Below are 20,233 nucleotides of genomic sequence, written 5' to 3'. Positions count from 1 at the left end.
CCGCTAGCTAACAAATAATGACATTGAAACTTATTATTATTAATTATGAAAGCTTGGTCTTTAGCTTACGCTCATCTCAACTACCTCTTACAACTTATATTAACCCATTTTATATAAATCTATGCTCTGCCACTTGGCATCACCTCTTTTCCATCTTGCACCTCCTCTTTTCTCTGCCTCTGCCTGGAAGTCCCACCTAGCACTGGCCATTCAGCTTTTTACTACACCAATCACAGCAATATATCTTCACACAGTGTACAAATATCCCACAACAATGTAACAAAATTATACATACATGTTTATCTTTTGCCAGGTAATCCTCTTTCTTAAACTTTATCCTGATGATCACCTCCAACATCATGGAAATACACACACACACACACACACACACACACACACACACACACACACACACACACACACACACACACACAGGTGTTGCTTCAGAATTGTCTGTAACTTCAAAATATTATTTTAAAAAACCTCTAGACACTCATGCTCCAAAAGTGGCTGAATATGTTATGTATTTCCCTAATGTATTGATATAAAAATGATATCCAGTTGCTAGTATATATTAATTCTAGGATAGGATTTTAAATAAAAATGGTTGAATGCAAGAGTTATATCATGTATAATATAGTCTAAAAATATATACATTCATCTTCTCATGTGTGAAAACTGAGAAGGAATAAACCACAGTAAGATCAACTACCTGGAGTCTCTGAGTGGGGACTGGATGGACTGAATGGAAGGAGACAGGAAGTGGGAACAGGAGAGGCTGCAAGAAGAATAACACTTCTCTGAGTTACATTTTTTTAAAAAAATGTTCTTAAAAAAACGAGAGGGCTTAGTAACGTGTTTGCCACACAAGGAACTATGTTTGATTCCTCACATCTCATGTAAAAAATCCCGGTGAAATGGCAGGTGCATGTCATCCCAGCACGGAAAAGGCAAAACAAAGAGGAGCCTTCAGGACTTGCTGACCAGCCAGTCCAGCTGAATGAGTGAGCCCCAGATTCAGAAAGAAATCCTGTCTCACAAAAGAAGGTAGAGAGTAACTGGAGAGGACATCTGATGTTGACCTCTGACCTCCACGTGCACACATGCATGCACAGTGTACACACATAGGCATACATATGAGAACCCACATATACACGAATATCATGATAATGCTAGTCATACTCAGTGAAATAAATAGGTAAGTAGAGAATAGCAACATGGATATATACATTGTAACAAATATGGAAAGCAGTGTTATGAATCCACGCTGTATGGCTAAAGAGATAAAATCATCCATATAAATGTTATTAGGAATTAAATTGCTATCATCATTAAGTTGCTACTCACACCCAAAAAGGCTAGGGTGTGAACAGCAATTTAATGACTACTTGTTGTGTATTTTAAGATCACTGAAATAAGTAAATATACTGTGGATAATGATGGTGTGATTTCTCGCTGTTGGAAAAGATGGGGTAGGCTGCATGAGCCTTGGGGTAGTGGTTCGGAATCTGAGGTCCAGTTTGAAGCTCAGCTTATCATAGTAGCAGATACATGCAGATAAAGATGAGGGTAAATACATATGAAATGCACGGATGCGCACATATGCGTGTATGCGTGTACTTCTTACCTGCTTTCTCTGTGAGAGCAGCATGCTTCCCCATCATGTTAAAAGCCTGATCCAATCAGCCAAGCCAGGATTCCTCACCCAGTTCTAATAATTGGGGCAAAACCATCTCAACAGGGGGCTTGAAATGTCTTACTGTGCCAAGAAGGAAGGAGACGGTCAAAACTTCACAAATGTGAGAACAGGACAAGTGTCTACTTGAGTAGTCTCATTCCTGGCACGGGAACAAGCAGAGTTAAAATATCCACCCTCACACGAATATAAATAAACATTAATGTGGGCCTTTCTTTTCCACAATTGCTTCCCCTAATAAAAAATGAGCTATTGCTATCTGTCCTGCAATTCTGCAAGGATTAATTGAGGGAAAGGGTTTGAATGAACCACTCTAAACACAAAGAATAATCCTGTGATGAACAAACTCACTTATGTTCATTTATCTTCCTGCTGCATTCTTTTTGGACACAATCATTACCCAGAACACCCGACTATCACGATTTTGAACTTGAATCACTAGAAGACTTTTGGGTTCGTTTTGGAGGCATGTTGTCAGTTCTGTTTAGCTGCCTCCTCCAGAGGGGAGCCTAGAGTACGCAGAAGAAGAACTTGGCACCGTTTCCTCGCGTTCTGCCCTGCCTTTCCTCTCTGCAGGTAGAGTGCAGAAATGAGGATTAGGTCTGAACTGGCAGGATGCTGTTTTCTGCTGCACGCCCTTGGTATACCCATGGCCGGTAGGGAGCGCTGCAGGCTTGAAAGAATGGCACCTCTCCCTCTGAGGCCAGGCCTCTAGGTCCAGCCGCTACCACCCCACAGGGATCTCCTATGGTAAGTTCCAGTTTGGCCAGAGATACGCTTTCAGCACGCCTTTTTCTGTTTGAAGATCCGAGAGGCCTGATTTTAATACCATTCACAAGTGTGATGACCTTATTTTCTGTGGGTGTTGTCTCTTGTTCAGTTAGTTTGATTCTTGAAAGCAGAGAATGTTTCTACTTTTAAAAAAATTGATTACGCCTTCAGCATTCAATTTAATAATCTTCACACCAGACTGGATGCTATCAACCCAGTTTTGGGTACAAGCTAACTTTAGGGAAAAGGTAGAAATCAAATCTTCCCCCTCCTAGAGAGAGAAAATAATGCTTGCTTTTTACTTGTGGTACGAAGATGTACAGCACATCACTTTTTCTAAAGACAGAAAACTGTGTACATTCTGCATATAAACACATTAAACTTAGTATAAATATTGATAATTAGGTAATACATTATTTGCTCACTATTTATCAGGCATTCATAAATACTCCACTGAGGTAGTTTGAATATAATTGGCCCCCATAAGCTCATAGGGAATGGCACTATTAGGAGGTGTGGTCTTATTGGAGTGGGTGTGGCTTGTTGGAGGAAGTATGTCACTGTGGGGCAGGCTTTGAGGTCTCCTATCCTCAAGCTATGACCAGTGAGACAGACCACTTTCTGTTGCCTGAATATCAAGATGTAAAACTCTCAGCTCCTTTGTGGTGATATTGTGTTCCCCAAAATATTGTGCACCCTAATAAACTTATCTGGGGTCAGAGAACAGAACAGCCACTAGATATAGAGGGCAGAAAATGGTGGCACACATGCCTTTAATCCTAGCATTCCAGAGGCAGAGATCTGTGTGGATCTCTGTGAGTTCAAGGCCACAGTAGAAACAACCAGGCATGGTAACAAGAGCCTTTAATCCCAGTAAGTGATGGCAGGAAGCAGAAAGGTATATAAGGCGTGAAAAACCAGGAACTAGAGCTGGTTAAGCTTTTAGGCTTTTGAGCAGCAGTTCAGCTGAGATTCATTCTGGATGAGGACACAGAGGCTTCCAGTCTGAGCAAACAGGATCAGCTGAGGAACTGGCGAGGTGAGGTTAGCTGTGGCTTGTTCTGCTTCTCTGATCTTCCAGCATTCATTCCAATAACTGGCACTGGGTTTGATTTTATTAATAAGACCCTTTAGGATTCATGCTACACTCCTTCTCTAGCACCATGTCTGCCTGTACCTGACCATGATGATAATGGACTGAACCTCTGAACTGTAAACCACCCAATTAAATATTTTCCTTTTTAAGAGTTGCTTGGTGTCTCTTCACAGCAATAAAAACCCTAAGACACTCATACTGTGTTAACCAGTGAGGATAAAAGAGAGTTGGGGCAAATAAAATACATTTGTTTTCAGTGCATTATAGAGCATATAAATGTATATATGTGTGTAGTGAGGTGCCATGACTTATGTGCCGTGATAACTATGGTGCACTGAGGCACAGGGAAGGTACAGTGAGGCACCAAGTTCAAGTGATGCTACTACAATGATCAAGAAAGGCTTTGCAGACATAGTCAATTTGGGTTAAGTTGGAAATTCTATCTGGCAATAGCATGGAGAAGAGTTATAAAGGATAACTTGACCATAATCAAGGAGACCAAATAACAGACAGTTATAAAACTTTTGGCTGGTGGTATGACATTTGGAGATGAGAGAATGTGAGGCGCCCTACATTGTGTATACCTCATCAGAGGAACTGAGCAAATAAATATTTGCTGAATATACAAAAGGAGAAACTAATAGAGACACTAGATGTAAAGAAACAGACCTAGACTTGTAAGTCCATCACTAGAGAGGCTGAGCCACAGGGCACAGTTTGAAGAAGACTTGAGTACCCAGAACAATATCTCAAAATAGCGCCCCAAAAGGGTAGATAGACATTATTAGACTAATCATTCACTTAACAAGTTTATATTGTACAACTAAAGTTCTAGGTTCCAAGGAACTTGTTATTAAAATAATCTGTGTTCTCAATAAATGGGCATTCTAGAGGCTGCAGAAGTGGTTCAGTGGTTATGAGCACTTGTTTTTGTAGAGGACCTGGAATAAGCTCCCAGTATCTACGAAGATGCTCACAATCATCAGTAGCTCCAGTTCCAACCCAACACCCCCTTTTTGTGTCTTTGGGACCAGGCACACACATGGTGCACATAAACACATTCAGAAAACACTCATACACATAAAAGTAAAACTGTTTTAAAAAGAACTGTACACTCAAATAGTATTTTGATTAGTCTTTGCCCACATAATTAGCTTGAGAATCACCTAGAGTGATGAAATAAATCTTCACATTTGTCTATAAAGGTATTTCCAAAGATGATTTGGTTATGGAGGCTCTGAAATAATGAATAGCTTGATTCCTTGATGGATTCATAATCTGATGGCATTATGAGGAGGTGATAAAAAAGATTGAGCTTCATAAGAGTACATGGGGTACTATGGGAATGTCTTCCCTGTTTTATCTCCTCCAAATCCCCTCATGTATTCCTTTTCCTCTGCTTCCTGCCCATCATGATGTGCAATGCCCTGCCCCACCATGATCTCTTAGGCATGATGGAAGGAACATATTGAACCATGAACTAAAACAAACAAACAAACAAAAAAACTTTATTCTTTAAGTTGTTTCTGTCATCCACCTTATCACAGAAACAAGAAAAGTTACTAATACAAATGGGGGAAAATAGACAAACATATGTCAGTTGTGTTATAAATGCTAAAAACCAAAATGAAAGAGGACAGGAGAATCACAAAAGAGGAGTAGAAGGGCTGTCTGGTTTAGATGGGACGGTAGCTAGGAAAATTCTCCAAGACAGAGAGCCACCAGCATAGAGGGAGTGAACAAAATGGGAAAGGTATGTGATTGTCTGGAGGAAGTGATGCTCAGGCTGCAGCGAAGGCACAGAGAAGTGCGGAGAGAAAGGCAGAGGAGGGCAGAAAGGACAAATGTGATGGGGTGATCTTGGACAGATTGTGCCTGGCCGTCTTTGCAGACACACAAGTTGGCTGCAGGTCTTACAGGCCCATGAAACAGCAGCTTCAGAGCAGTGGGGCCATAGAGAAAAGGGAAGACTCAGGAGTGACTCCAAGCGTCTTTGTTGGAGTCCCAGCACCATCCAATAGGCACACAACAGAACTAAAAAAAGGGCTGAGGTGGAAGTGAATGATTACAGCTAGTTTATGTTGAATTTGAAAAAGCCAGGAAGTGGCTAAGAGATGATGAGCAGGTTTGATATACAGGAGTCTGTTGCTCAAGTGAGAATTCAGAGCTGGAAATGGTAGCAATACACTTAAGTTATGGGCTGTGAAAGGGTTACTAATGAAGGGGTGGAGGGGAGAAGAGGTGCTGTGGGATGTTCAAGTATGTCAAATGTGTTGCTCTGATTGGTTAAAATAAAACATTGATTGGCCAGTAGCCAGGCAGGAAGTATAGGTGGGACAAACAGAGAAGAGAAGTCTGGAAGTGGAAGGCGGAGGCAGAGAAAGCTGCCAGTTGCCGCCATGACAAGCGAGATGTAAGGTACAGGTAAGCCACATGGCAAGTTATAGATTAATAGACATAGATTAATTTAAGATAGAAGAAGTAGATAACAAAAGGCTTGCCATGGCCATACAGTTTATAAGTAATATAAGCATTTGAGTGATTATTTTATACGTGGGTTGTGGGACCGCAGGGAGGGGGAGGGCTTGGTGGCACCTGGAGAGAAGCTCTCCAACTACAAAGAGGACTCACATCTGCTTCTTAAAATTGCTCTTTTCAGTAAGGGCGGAGAAAAAGAGTGCTTGTTGGTACAATAGAAGTGGTAGAAATGCAGCATCACAGAAGTCAAAGGGGAAGAGATTTCTCAGGAAGATAAAACGAGATTGTTCAGTGAGAAAACACCATTTAGACATAAATTACTTCGAGAAATTTTTGATTCAAAAGGAAGAAATGTGGAAACTGATAACCAGAGAGAAAAGTCTGTTCTCGCTTTTGCTTTTGTGTTTTGCTTTAGATGTGATTGAGCCTAGCAGAGTTGGAGGTTTGGAGAAATGAATGGGGATGCTGAGGAAGAGAGTGTAATGTTAGGAAAGAAGAAACAGCTAATTGAGCAAACTCAAAAGAGACAAAAGAACAAGGGTATTAACTTGGGAGTCTGGCTTACTAATGAGAATACCACCACTCTTTATAAAGTATGTGCTCCTATCTTATTTCAGATTCTGACATTTTTAATGTATAGGTTTTATGCATACAGTGTTTTTAATGTTAGTTAATGGGACTGGAGGGATGTCTCAGTGAGTAAATGACTTTCTGTGTAAACAAGGGGATCTGAACTTGCATCCCCAGCCTCTGTGGCACAGCCAGGCATGATGGTGTACATTCAGAGAGGCAGAATAGGAGGGTTCTAGGAACTTGCTGGTCAGCCAGTTGGTCAACATAGTGAGCTCCAGGTTCAGTGAGAGATCCTGTCTCAGAAAAATAAGGTGGTGAAGAAGACATCCAATGTCACCCTCTAACCTCCATATAGTCACACAAAAATGAGTGCATCGACACATACAATATACACCTCCACACACAAGTAAAAATTTTAAAGTTATTTGTCGCGCCCGCCTCGACCAGCAAGGATGATGCAACACTGGAGCTCTTCTTTAAGCAGTTTATTCAGGACCTTGTTACAAGCGATGTCTCTCCCCGGGCGAGCCTCTCCCAGCCCTTAAGTAGGCATGGGCTGCCAACCCTGAGCAGCCACGTGGGCGCTGTCCATTGGTCCATGCAAACACAAGCAACACTCGATTCCAGCCACAGCCAAATAAGGATTTGTTTACCACTTCGAGTACTCGCCGTCGGGAGGGTGGAGGGCGGAAGCCAGCGCCATCTTTAAGGTGTGGTTGCATGCAGCTCTCTACAGTTATTCATCTTTAGTATTTCATTTTTCACTGGCTGAAATTTTGCCCTACAGCTCTTGTTAACACACACACACACACACACACACACACACCTACTAATAAATGAAAATGTCATTAAGATTAGCACTAATCATCATCAAGGAAAGGTTAACTTTGTGAGAAGGGCTGAGGAGTGGGGATCTAAGAAAAAAGTAGATATGGATACTTCTTTGAAGCTTATTGTGGACTGAGGAAAAGTAGAAATGCTTCATGAATTCCCGAGTTAAAAAAAAAAAAAAAAAACTAAATGGAAAGACATCAGCAGACAGGGGACTTATCCTTCATGGATGGGTCTGATATCCATTAGACGTTCACTAAATTAATCTCCTGCAATAAGTCCCTTATTCTTTAGTAAAGCTTTCCACTTATTAGAAACAAACAACCATTAATCAGCAAAAATAGAGATCATATTCTCTTCAAATTATGGACCCAGGCAGCACATTTCCTTATTTTAGTACATTTCTTTCTCATAGCACAATTTATGTCCTTCTCCTTATGATAGCTCTTTCTCCATCTCTGATATATCCATACAATAGATTTGTGAGTATCATATCTTTACTACTTTTCTATGTTTAAAGTGCTACCCACACTGTTGATTGGCATAGCTTTTATTTCTTGTTGAAACCTAATTTAAATTCTTTATTACTGCTGATTTACAATGTTCAATGGTGATAAAAAGAATGAGCAGGTTTACATCTGAGTATCAAAGCTCACAACATTGTAAAAATACCTAGTTGATGGCAAAATGTCCCACTGGCCGGTTATGTAAACATAAGTAATTATTTTGTCAAGTATTGGCAAAGGACTTGACATCTACTCATAGTCTCTTTTCCGCAGTGTGACAGAAACATTTAGCACCTATCTCCCCTACCTTTATGTGTTTGCCAATTTCTATGATGTAAATGATCATGGTTGATTTCAAGTTATTGACCTATCATTTCTAAATGTTAGGCAGCTCACGAACGTGTGCTATTTCTACCATACAGATAAAATGAATGCAAGTAGTGAGTACAAATAAGTGTGCAATGTATTTATAATAACTAGCATGCAAAAAGCTCTCCATATTTGTTATATTTTTAAAAATAGGGTTGGGGTGTACATCAATTGGTAGAGTACTTATTTAGAATACACAAGGCGCTGGGATATATCCCCAGTGCTGCATCACAAACCGCTGCATGGCCGCACATGCCTCGAATCCCAGCATTTGACAGGTAGAGGCAGAAGGATCTGAAGTTCAAAGTCATCCTTAGCTGCATAGCAAGTTTGACACCAGCCTAGCATATATGTGATCCTCTGTCAAATCAACAGCAATTTTTACATTTCATTCTAAATTCTAATTTTATATTCTTTAATTTTTAATCATAGATTATACAATTCCTGAAAACAGAACAATAAACTCTAATCAGCATGTGTGGACTATTTCTAGCATGTCTCTGTTACTAACTAACCTCAAGGGGAGGGGTTACTTATAAGGAGACAAATAAGCAGGAAACTTCATTCATAGACATAGCAGCATCTCTAAAGGGTTGGTAGCTGCTTACTAAGATAAACTAGGAGATTTCCGAAAAAGCAGATCTTTAGATCAGTGGTACATATTAAAGTAGGTCACCATAATCACCATGGTTTTGGAAAAATTTGTATTCCTTTGATTGTTCCGGCTTATACTGTCCAAGTGGGCAGTCATACTTTGACTCTGCCCCATTCCACCATTCCCTTGGTAGATTTAAGAGAATGACATCTTGCTCTTTTGCAGATGAGAGTACTTCATAAGATGGTTAGCATTGAGTCTGGAGAGATGACTCAGTGGTTAAGAGCATTTGCTGTTCTGTAAGGGGAGCAGAGTTTGGTTCCCAGCAGCTATGCTGGACACTCGTGACCACCTGTAACTTTAGCTCCTGGGAAACAAGGAACCCAATGCTTGATTTTTATTTTTTAATTTTATTTTTTAAATTACAATATAATTACATCATTCCTTCCCTTCCCTTTCTTCCCTCCAATCCCCCCACTGTTCTTCCTCCCTCTTCAACTCATGGTCTCTTTTTCTTTGATATTTGTGCCCTCTTCTTGCCTTCAAGGGTATCTGCATGCATATGCATACACACATATGTATATATAAATGTTAAAAATTACATGATTTTTTAAAGATGACTAGTCTTTTCAAACACAATGAAGAGAGAATTATTCTTGGTGGGATAACACTTCTGGAATTGGAACTAGTACTTATTTTACTTAGAGTAAAATAAGACTTGGAATTGCTTATATTAGAAGAAAAATCCCATGTCCTCCAGTCTTGTACTTTGTAACATGCTTTTTACCATCTTCCCTATCAGTTGCTTCCAGATAGGCCCTATTTTGGATTTGCTTCCCAGGGCTAGGATCAGTCACAAGGATTTGAAAGTCCTGAACTTCAGGATACAAATTCTAACTGGTGGGATAGTATCCATTCAGTAGAGAAGCCAATAGTCCGACTGTTAGTGTGCAGCTCCAGGGGGGTCAGCTCAGCTCATCTGAAAAAGATGAGGAACAGACTGGAAGACGCAGTCATTTCTATTTCCAGTGAATGACAGAGTCAGATGCCACAATAGAACTTTTCCTTGGATAGAGTAGCTAGCTACATCGTTGTTAGTTTCCATTTATTTATTGCCTAATAGATTTCCACTCTGAGCAAATTGCATTTTAAAAATATTTCTCTGCTTTGGTTATGAAATCTGCCTGTCAAACAAGCGATTTTGGTGTAGGGCTTTCCAGTGATCTTCTCAACAAGACTTAGTTCCTGAAAAATTCTGTGATGCTTTTTAGTCTGAAATAGATTTATTAGATACAATCAGGTTTGAAAAATACAAGAGAGAAAGAAAGAAAAGGAAGGAAGGAAAGAAGGAAGAGAGAAAGGAAGGACAGAAGGACGGAAGGACGGAAGGACGGAAGGAAGAAAAGAGGCTGTGCCTTTGCCACATGACAAAAGCCAGCAAGGAAGAGTCTTTGGGCAGAGGACAGGCACTGCAGGAATTTACTAGGATATGGGCCAGTTGGTTTAAAGCAAACGAGATGGGGGAGCCCTTAATATTAAATTGAAGATTATTGTTCTGATACCATTCTTATCCAAGGACTATTGATTTTTTTTCTAAATCAAGCTGTTTAAAATGTTGTGCTAAGGATGGAACTGTACTCAATGACAAATGGACTACATAAACTGTCTTCACAGGCTGCTTATCAAAGCCTTTCACATGGTGCTGGATGGTTTGTTTTGATGGGCAGAATCTGAGTCCTGCACCCTTATCTAGCTTCATTATTATGGATATGAACATGGTTCCCTAGACTCTGGCTAGTTCCACAAAAGGAGATTTTTTTTTTTAATGCAGCTTGATAAATTCTCCATTCAGTGAGAGCTGGGGACTGTTTTATTCAGCGCTATTGTAGCTTAAAGACATCTGACCTGAGTTTCTGCAGGAAGTTGTCTTTATAAGGAAAATATCTAGGTTACAGTCTTTAAATATTATGCTCTCATCCCTTCTCTTTTAACTTGTCCAAACCAAGTCTAAGTGCCTTAAAAAAAAATGTTCACACTTGAGGATCCAGGAAGACCCGCGATGAGAAATGGGTACTAGAGAAGAGGAACTAAGAGCTGCCAAATACCTGGAAAAGGCATTTTGGAGGAGCATCAATCTCACATTATCTCACATCACTTCAGATCAGGACAGTTCTTAGAGAAAAAGGAGCCCCACAGAGCTGCATTATCCACTATAGATGTTCCTTGGTTTGCACAATTATTCTTTTTGTGTTTCTTCTAAGTGAGAACTTGAAAGAGCTCTAACAAGCAGGACAGGAAAACAATATGCCTCTGATGGTGGTCAGTAACACCAACTCTGAATTTACTAGCAACGGTTTTTAATAAAGACTGGGTAGTATATTAACACTAAGTTATTTAAATCTGACCAAAAAATCCATGGAAGGAAACCTTATTATCTCTACTTTGTAGTTCAGGAAATGAGACATGGAAGGTCCAGGTTATTTACCCAAGGTCATCAGCTAGAAAATGACAGAAAAACAGTATAAACTGAAGCATTCTGATCCTGAGGTTCCTCCTTCTCCTTTCTCCCCCTCACCTTTTCTGCCTTCCAAAGTAGTTTTGTTATTAAGTTCTTTCAGATTCTCAGGATCTAGAGTGGACTTGGGGTATCCCAGCTAATGGGAGTTATTCATAAAGAAGCTTTTAAAGGTAAAAAGAATAAAAGAAGTAAGGGAAAATGGGAAAATGTGTAGCAAGTAAACCACCATAATCCTTCATTGCTTTTGGCCCCGCAGGGACTTCTCCCTACTTACCGTGAGCCACCACTGCCTGGCTTTTATGTGCCATCTCGTTTTGCACCAACCAGACAGAACTCAGCTCTTTCTTTAATTCCTTTTAATTAATTAGTGATCTCAGTTACCTTTCAGATATTCTGTTCAATCCCTTCTCCTTTCTGACTCTCTTCCTCTTCCACCATGATTATGCCCTCCAGCATCTATCAGTGTGATAATTTCAAAATTCAGTGCTCTCTCCAAGGGAATGTGGATCTGCAGTAGATGAGTATGCACTTGGAAACTGTAGCTGCTTTGGCAACAGCATTCAGACCAGGGGGCAAGTCATGCTTGGGCACAGAAGAGAAGCAGGAAGAGAATAAGAACACATTTCCCAGGATGCCAATTCCAGTCTTCCACCTTCCTAAAGCCGCACTGCTTTCTTGCTCCTGTGCTCTGCGAAACACCTGATTACCTAATCACACGCTTTTCAACTTGGATTATCTAGCCTAATGCCTTGTCAGCCTAAAGCCACAATTAACATACCCCTTATCAGAAAAGTATTGCTTTCCGTCATCATGGCCATTATCTCCTCTGAGCTCTCCACTTGACTGAAAGCGTCATTGTGAGGCCAAGATTGCATTTGCCTTGTGCTCCATTTTACCCTCCACACTTAGCATGTTCCTCTAACACTGAATAGGTATATTTTGAAAGACTCTAGAGTTATGGACTGTCCCCTGTGTACTAAGAACTATTTCATGCCCCATGATTATGAAGATAGCCATGGTCCTTTGCCTTATATTACTTAGAGTTTATATGACTCCCAAATCAATCTAGATCCACTTCTATTTCCATTGTCCCTTGCCTTACCCAGGACTCTTCCAAAGGGCCATATTGGCTCAAGTGACAAAATATCACAAGGAACAGGGGTGAAACTGAGCCATGGTAATAGCTGGAACAAGTGTCATCCTGACCCTCCTCCCTTTTGTGCCTCTCTCTGCAGATGGACTTCACAGGGTCTGGTTCACTTTCTCTTGAATCTGAGACAGCAGCCACCAGCAGACTTGGAGCTTTCATCATTATAGTCCTATCCACTGACAGTCGATCACTGTCCATGATAAAATGTGAACACTCCTTGAGCATGCAGTTGCCTCTGCTTCTGGCAGCAGTGATTCTCTGGGTACATTCTGGTGGAGGGAAAGCCCAAGCATTATTTCAGTTGGGATTTCATGCCTGCACCAGTCAGCACCAGCAGACCATGTGGGAAGGTGGCACATTTGATCTTAGCCATCGACTGGAAGATGGCCAGAATGGCCTGGGCAGACAGAATGTACTAGTTGGTACCGGTTCTATGTCTACATCCTCACACACCCCAAATCCTTTCTCTGACTTTAATTTATGAATATCAGTTAAGTTCCCATTTAGTAACTATTTAGACTTTATCTACAAAAATTAATATTATATGGAAATAAGCATCTATTTAAAATCCTTATGGAAATCACCATTGTGTGTGTGTGTGTGTGTGTGTGTGTGTGTGTGTGTGTTTATTTTTCAGACTTAGAGCAAAGCACAGTCTCCAAGCAATGGTTTCTCTGGACCATCTCAGTGCACATGAATCAGGTGATTGTTATCTTTTGTTCTCCTCCTTGCCACCCCTAATCTGTCAGGCAGTCCCGAATCTATACCATCAGCCTTGTTTGTGCTACTTCTCTATCCTTTTATCATGGTTCCATTAACTCACATCTAAGGATGTCAAGAGAATAAATAGCCCAATAAAACAAAAGAATATACTTCAAGATTTAAAAAGAAAGAAACATACAAGAAATACATAAATCATACTGTATGACAATAGCCCAGAAGATTGCATGAGAGGACCTTTGTGCTTTCTGTAAAAGAAAAGAAAAATGGAATTTCCATTTCTTTGCATCAGCATTTGACAGAAGGAGTTATTGCATCTAGGGCACCAAAAAGGCAGGGTAGGGATCAGAAATAATTGTGGACTGCAGGAAGCCCATTTCCACGGATGATGATGGCAGTTTTCTCTCAGAATGGCTCTTATAAAGTGGAACAAACAAAACATGAGCCTAATCTGCATTTTGTCTAAGAAATTCTCAATCACGAACATTTCCTCCTACAACATGGTTCCTTACATGGGACTTACATGATGGCTTCCTATCACCAAATGCTACACCTCTGTAATGGAGACTCATGTCTCAATGAACGTTTCACAGATAAACAAAAGGCACTTGTCCAAGAGTAATAAACACCTGGCATGCAGGTGTCTAAGAGCTCAAATAAAGATAAATTTGTTAGCCTGACCCAAAGGTTTTCTGTGTCTCAAATTAATCTGTTATCTGACATTCAGCAGTTTCTCTATCTAAGCCGAAGTGACCACTGTTTGGTCAGGAACTCATCACTCTTCTTCAAGGAGAAGTTGCAATTTTGTTCCTTGGTTCTTACTTGCTGTCTCAGTAGGGTACATGATGCTCTCTAAATGTAGCACCCTAATGGAGCAGAACATTATTCCAGTCATTCCTAATCAAATGTTTGGTTCCTAGAATTAATGCTAATGTAAAGCTAAACCTAACATCAAAGCGGAACTTCTTTTTTTAGGTTCTTTACATGACTTGATTTAGAAATAAATTATATTAGCATTTAAAAATGCACTTTAGAGATTTCTTAATTTAAGCTCATCATTTTACAGTTGAGGAAACTCATACTCCAAGAAGTCATTTCCCAAGGTCATACACAGTACTAACTTACCCAAGAACATAATTCTGTTTTACCTTAATTATGGAGAAAGCAATACTATTTACCTGTTTAGAATATGTGCTATGCATTTTGATATGTCTGGCTACAACAACAACAAAATATTTTTTTTGTCAATAGAAAGTTGGATTGTCAAGCAGCCTATAAGTTTACCAGCTGGCTGCCATGGACTCTAAAGGAGCAATTACATTTCCATTCTAAGAAGTAAAGATGGAGCACAGCAATGTGTGATGCAGGAACCCTTTTCCCCATATCCAACCCCATCATGTATATATATGAAGATATGTATGTAAGGTGCATGTGGATGTAGAATGAACTTGTCCCAGCCGTCAGTCAACCCCCTAGACAAGTGTAGACTTAGATCATGACTTATTCTATTATTCTAATATGGCCATGACCACTCATGTTATATAACCCCCCTCACCCCACTATCCTCTCAGAGCTCCAGAATGCAGTTGGCAGCTCTCTGTTCTTTCCTGATCAAAGTCTGTGTATTCTTGTGTAGAGGCCTGGAGTTTGCAACCAGCAGCTAAAATGATGATGAAAATTCCTCCTCATCCCTCCTGCTGGAGCCCAATCTCATTCTCTTCCTGAGACATTCACAGTGGCCACACAGTCCACCAGAAGATAACCCTGAAAGCTCACCACATGTGTCTCTCAGCCTGGAGGCCGAAAAGCACTGTAATCGATTGGGCTGGCTGCCTGCAGATCTTCCTTCCTTCCTAGACTGTCAGCTTCCTATGTTTGCTGCTGTGGTCAGTCAGTCCACCATTTCCTTTCTAGCTCTCCTTACCTCTCCATAGGATTACTGCACAATCCTGTAGACCTTCCCCCAAGCTGCTTGTGTATTTATTCAGAGATGACAGCTCTTTAGTGGACTGCAATGACATTCTGTTGGAAACAAATGTTAAGGGAACTTCATTTCAAATTCCTCTTCACATAGTTTATTTATTTAGTTAATATAAAATTTTAATTGAGTGATGGAGAAATAGTCCATTGGTTAAGGGCACTTGTTTCTCTTGCAGAGGATCTGGGTTCAGTTCTCAGCACCTATGTGGTTGCTAACAACATTCTGTAAGTCCAGTTCCAGGGGATCTGAGACCCCTTTCTGACCTCTGCTGGTGCTGTAAACATGTGGCACACAGACATACATGCAACCAAAAATAACAGAGATTATAGGGGTCCAGCCCCTCCATATTTCCTCCCAGAGTCCAGGAAGAATCTACAACCAGCTGATAATTATTCTTTGATAATACAAAATGAATGTACATACATGAAACTCCTTAGTCCATACACTTTATTATTCTGAGTCAATTCTCTCTCCACACAGCTTCTCTTCTGCTCTCATGGCTAGCTCCTTTCTTGCCTGATTTCTCTCTACATTTATCTGCTGTCCCCTCTAAGTTCTATCTTAATTCTCTCATCTTAGTTCTACCCCATCTAGGTTCTCATCCATCTAGTTCTTTCCCCTATCAGCTCCTCTCCCATCTCCTTCTTCCTCATCTTGTTCTTCCTCGTCTTTTTCCTCCCCATCTGGCTCTTCCTCATCTTCCATCTCATTCCTCTAGTCCTCTCTTTTAGCCCTTCAATCTGCTTCTTCCCACATAGTTCTCTCCTCTCCAGTTCTTACCCATCTAGGTCTTCCATTCTCTTTTCTCTTCTCTGTCTTGTCCACAAGTCCTCTGCCTCAAATCCTCCTTCAAGTCTCCTTATACCTCTCCTGATCACTCTTTATGCTCTCTAAGTCTCTGAGGTATTTAGTTACAAACCCAAGCAATGGCAACCCTCAGGTGCAGCAAGGTCACCAGGCTTGAATTCTTACAGGGTCATAAAGGCAGATAAGAATTTTCCTCAGGCTTGTGAATGTCAAGCTTTCGTCAACAACCCAGAAGGGGAGTAGTAAAGGAGGAAGTCAACTGAGAGCTAAGGATCAGTTAGTATATCAGAAAAAGGGAATTTATGTGCTTAAACTACATTCCTAGAAGTGGTTAGGTAAGAAGTTAGGAGTCTATAATATTAGTAAGGCTGTAAGAGAAAGAAGGGTCTCAGCTTAAATTACACAAGAAATAAAGCTATCCACATGACCTAGGAGACAGTATTGTTTCCATAAGGGTGTTACCTTCGTTCAGGAGATCATTTGGCCTTGGATGCTTGATCGGTATTTTAGATAAATACACTGTTAGAAGTTCTTGGAAGCACACATAGAATGCAAGAAAATCATTGTAGGAACCAGCTAATATATATACAAAAGCTGAAATACTACCGAGACTTCTTAAGCCATGGCTTGACCTTCTGAGATGTCCTTGACATTTCCAAGTAGTAGCTTTTGTCATAGTAGCTGGATTCCTTTACATTTTCCTGGGGCTCGTAGCACAAAAATACCCATACACATAAAAACAAATAAATATTTGGGCTGGAAAGCTGGTTTATCTGTTCAGATCACTGGGTGCTCTTGCAAAGGGCCGAGGTTAGGTTTCCAGCATCTACTTGGCAGCTAACAAACCTTCTGTAAGTCCATTTTCAAGGAATCTGATGGCCTCTTCTAGCCTCCATGATCATCAAGCATGCAGGTGTTTATGCACACATACATGCAGGCAAAAATCCATATACATAAAACAAAAATAATGAATAAATATTTTTATTATTTATTTATTTTACGTCCCAACCGCAGTTTCCCCTCCATCCTCTCCTCCAATTTCCTCTCCCATCTTCCCATCTCCCCCCCTCCAACCACTAATCTACTCCTCTGTTTCTGTTCAGAAAGGGGCAGGCCTCCCATGGCTATCAACAAAGCATGGCATATCTAGTTGCCACAAGACTAAGCACCTCCCCTTGTATTAAGGCTGAGCAAGGTGATCCAGTATGAGGAATAGGTTCCGAAGAGCCAGTCAAAGGATTAGAGACAGCTCCTGCTCCCATTGTTAGGAGTCCCATAAGTAGATCCAGCTACACAACTGTCACATTTTGTGGATATCTGTATGCTGTGAATGTGTTTTTCTGATTGGTTAATAAATAAAGTGAAGATTGGCTAGTAGCCAGGCAGAAAGTATAGGTGGTACAAAGAGAGAGGGGAATTCTGGGAACAGGAAGGCTGAGTCAGGAGATACTGCCAGCCACTGTACCATGAAAAGTAAGATGTAAGGTACCAGTAAGCCACGTCATGTGGCAACTTATAGATTAATAGAAATGGGTTAATTTAAAATGTAAGAACTAGATAGCAAGAAGCCTGAGCCATTAGGCTAAACAATTTAAATAATATAAGTGTGTGTGTGTGTGTGTGTGTGTGTGTGTGTGTGTGTGTGTGTGTGTATTTGGGTCTGACTGGCTAAGTGGGACCGGAGAAAACTCCAGCTACAGTCACATATATGTAGAGGACTTAGGTCAGTCCCCTGCAGGCTCCCCTGTTGTCAGTTCAGACTCTGTGAGTTCCTATGAACCAGGTCAGTTGTTTATGTGGGTTTTCTTGCCATCTACCCCTCTGGTTCCTAAAATCCTCCCTCCCTCTCTTCAGCAAGATTCCCCAAGCTTGGTCTAAATGTTTGGATGTGGGTCTCTGCATCTGTTTCCATCAGTTACTGGAGGAAGCCTCTCTGATAATGGGGTAGTCATCAAACTGACCACAGGAGATGGCCAATTCAGGCTACATATCCACTATCACTAAGATTCTTAGCTGGGGTCATCCTTGTAGATTCCTGGGAGTTTCCCTTGTACCAGGTTTCTACCTGACCCCCAAATGCCCCCATTTCCAGTCATCTCTTTCAGTACTCTCTTCCTCTACCCACTCCCCAACCTGATCCCGCAAGTTCCCATCCCCACCTACCCAAGTCTACCCAGAAGTTCTCTTCTATTTCCCCTTCCCCTTCTCCTCCATCCATCCTCCCATGGGGCCCTACTTGTTACCTAGCCTCTCTGGGGCTGTGGATTGTAGCATAGTTATCTTTTACTTTATAGTTAATGTCCACTTATGAGTGGGTACATACCATGTTTGTCTTTCTTGGTCAGGATGATTATTTCTAGTTCCATCCATTTGTTTTCAAATTTCCTGATGTCTTTAACAGCTGAGTAATACTCTACTGTGTAAACGCACCATATTTTCTTTATCCATTCTTCAGCTGAGGTGCATCTAGGGTGTTTCCAGGTTCTGGCTATTACAAATAAATATATGCTATGAATATAGTTGAACAAGTATCCTTGTGGTATGATTAAGCAAATACTTTTAAAAAGTTAATTGATATGTGAAAACATATTTATTAGTGGTTAAACATTATACCATAACCAAATCAAGTTAAACATACCTGTCCCTTCAGATATTTCTCATTTATGTATAGCAAAAGTTGTTTTGAAAAATCTTTTCTTCTAGCTTTTGAAATGAAAAGTATATTATGGTTACCTGTAGTCAACCTCTGACTCAATGGCACACCGGAACTTCTTGACCCTGTCTCCAAGTAGCTTAGTTCTTGTGAGTCAACTTTGCCCACTTTTCCTCCCCACCTGTTCTCTTCTCTTACTGCCCCATTCCTTGGGAATCACTAAGCTATTTTCAAGTTATATGCTATCAGAGGCAATATACTTAGTTATGCTTTTATCTTACATCCATTATGTTTAAACAACAGGAAATTCACCATTTCTTTTATAATCTCCAGGAAGCAGATAAATGATATAAGTCTAGTGAAAATGAACAAGATTCAGTGGTAGTTGAACACACATCATGGATAAATCTCCCAGGCTTAACGATGAAAAAGAGAAGACACAAAAGAAGGCATACTGAATGATTTTGTACTTATCAAACTAAAAAACAGAAAGCAAACCTAACCTACAAGGACCCAGGTCAGCAACGAGTTTGCTTTTGTCAAGGTCATCAATTGTTAAGTGGGTATGGGAGAACTTCCTGTGACATAACAAAGTTCTATTTTGATCTAAACAGCAGTAAAATGAGTATATAAATCCAATTATGGACTTAAGATTTTGGTGTTATAGTATGCATACATGTATATTGTAAGAATGTTATACCAGACAATTTAGACTATCTACTTTATTCCCCAAAAATGGATTATGGATGTCTGTCTTTGTTTAGATTGTTGGTTACAAATTGTTATTGGTCATAGTCAATATCTTCATAAAAGAAGAAAAGGGGAATATGATGTGGAAATATAGGATATAGATATGATAGTATAAAAGGGTGGATTGTTCACTTTTAAAGAGCAACTTGTTTAAAATGTTTTACATTGGTATAAATTTTAGCTGATTGATACAAATTTAAAGTTGATTTTGTTATACTGTGTGTATATTTCTACTCTTGTTTAAGGTATTATGTTTGTGAAACTCATATAAATTATAATGAATAATTAAGAAATACAGATTAATAATTAATCTTCTATGATAGTCAAACTTATAGTCATGTTAAGTTTTCTAGGTATACATAGATATATTTGATTAGGTAGGTAATCTTCAAACACTTCAAACACCTACAGAACATGGCATTTAAAATGTTTTAAGAATGTTGACTTTCTAGACATTATGACATGTCTGCTCCTGGAAACACCAACCTACTTCAGAGAAGATAATGGGCATTGAAGAAACTTACTATGGAGTTTGCTTTCTTTGTGGCAAAAGTTAGCCCCTGGGCAAAAAGTGCCATTGTGTCAACTGTTTGATAAGATGTTGTATTAGCTGGGCATGCAGGACCCATAGGAAGGTGACCACTGAACTTTGCTTGGCAAGAAGGTCCTTCAGATTTCTGCTTCACAGAAGAAACTGCCAAAATGCTAACATTCTACAGGACACAGAGAGAAGTGACTG

Source organism: Onychomys torridus, chromosome 9, assembly GCF_903995425.1.
Source record: "Onychomys torridus chromosome 9, mOncTor1.1, whole genome shotgun sequence".
NCBI classification, from domain to species: Eukaryota; Metazoa; Chordata; class Mammalia; order Rodentia; family Cricetidae; genus Onychomys; species Onychomys torridus.
This window is presented reverse-complemented; position numbering follows the sequence as displayed.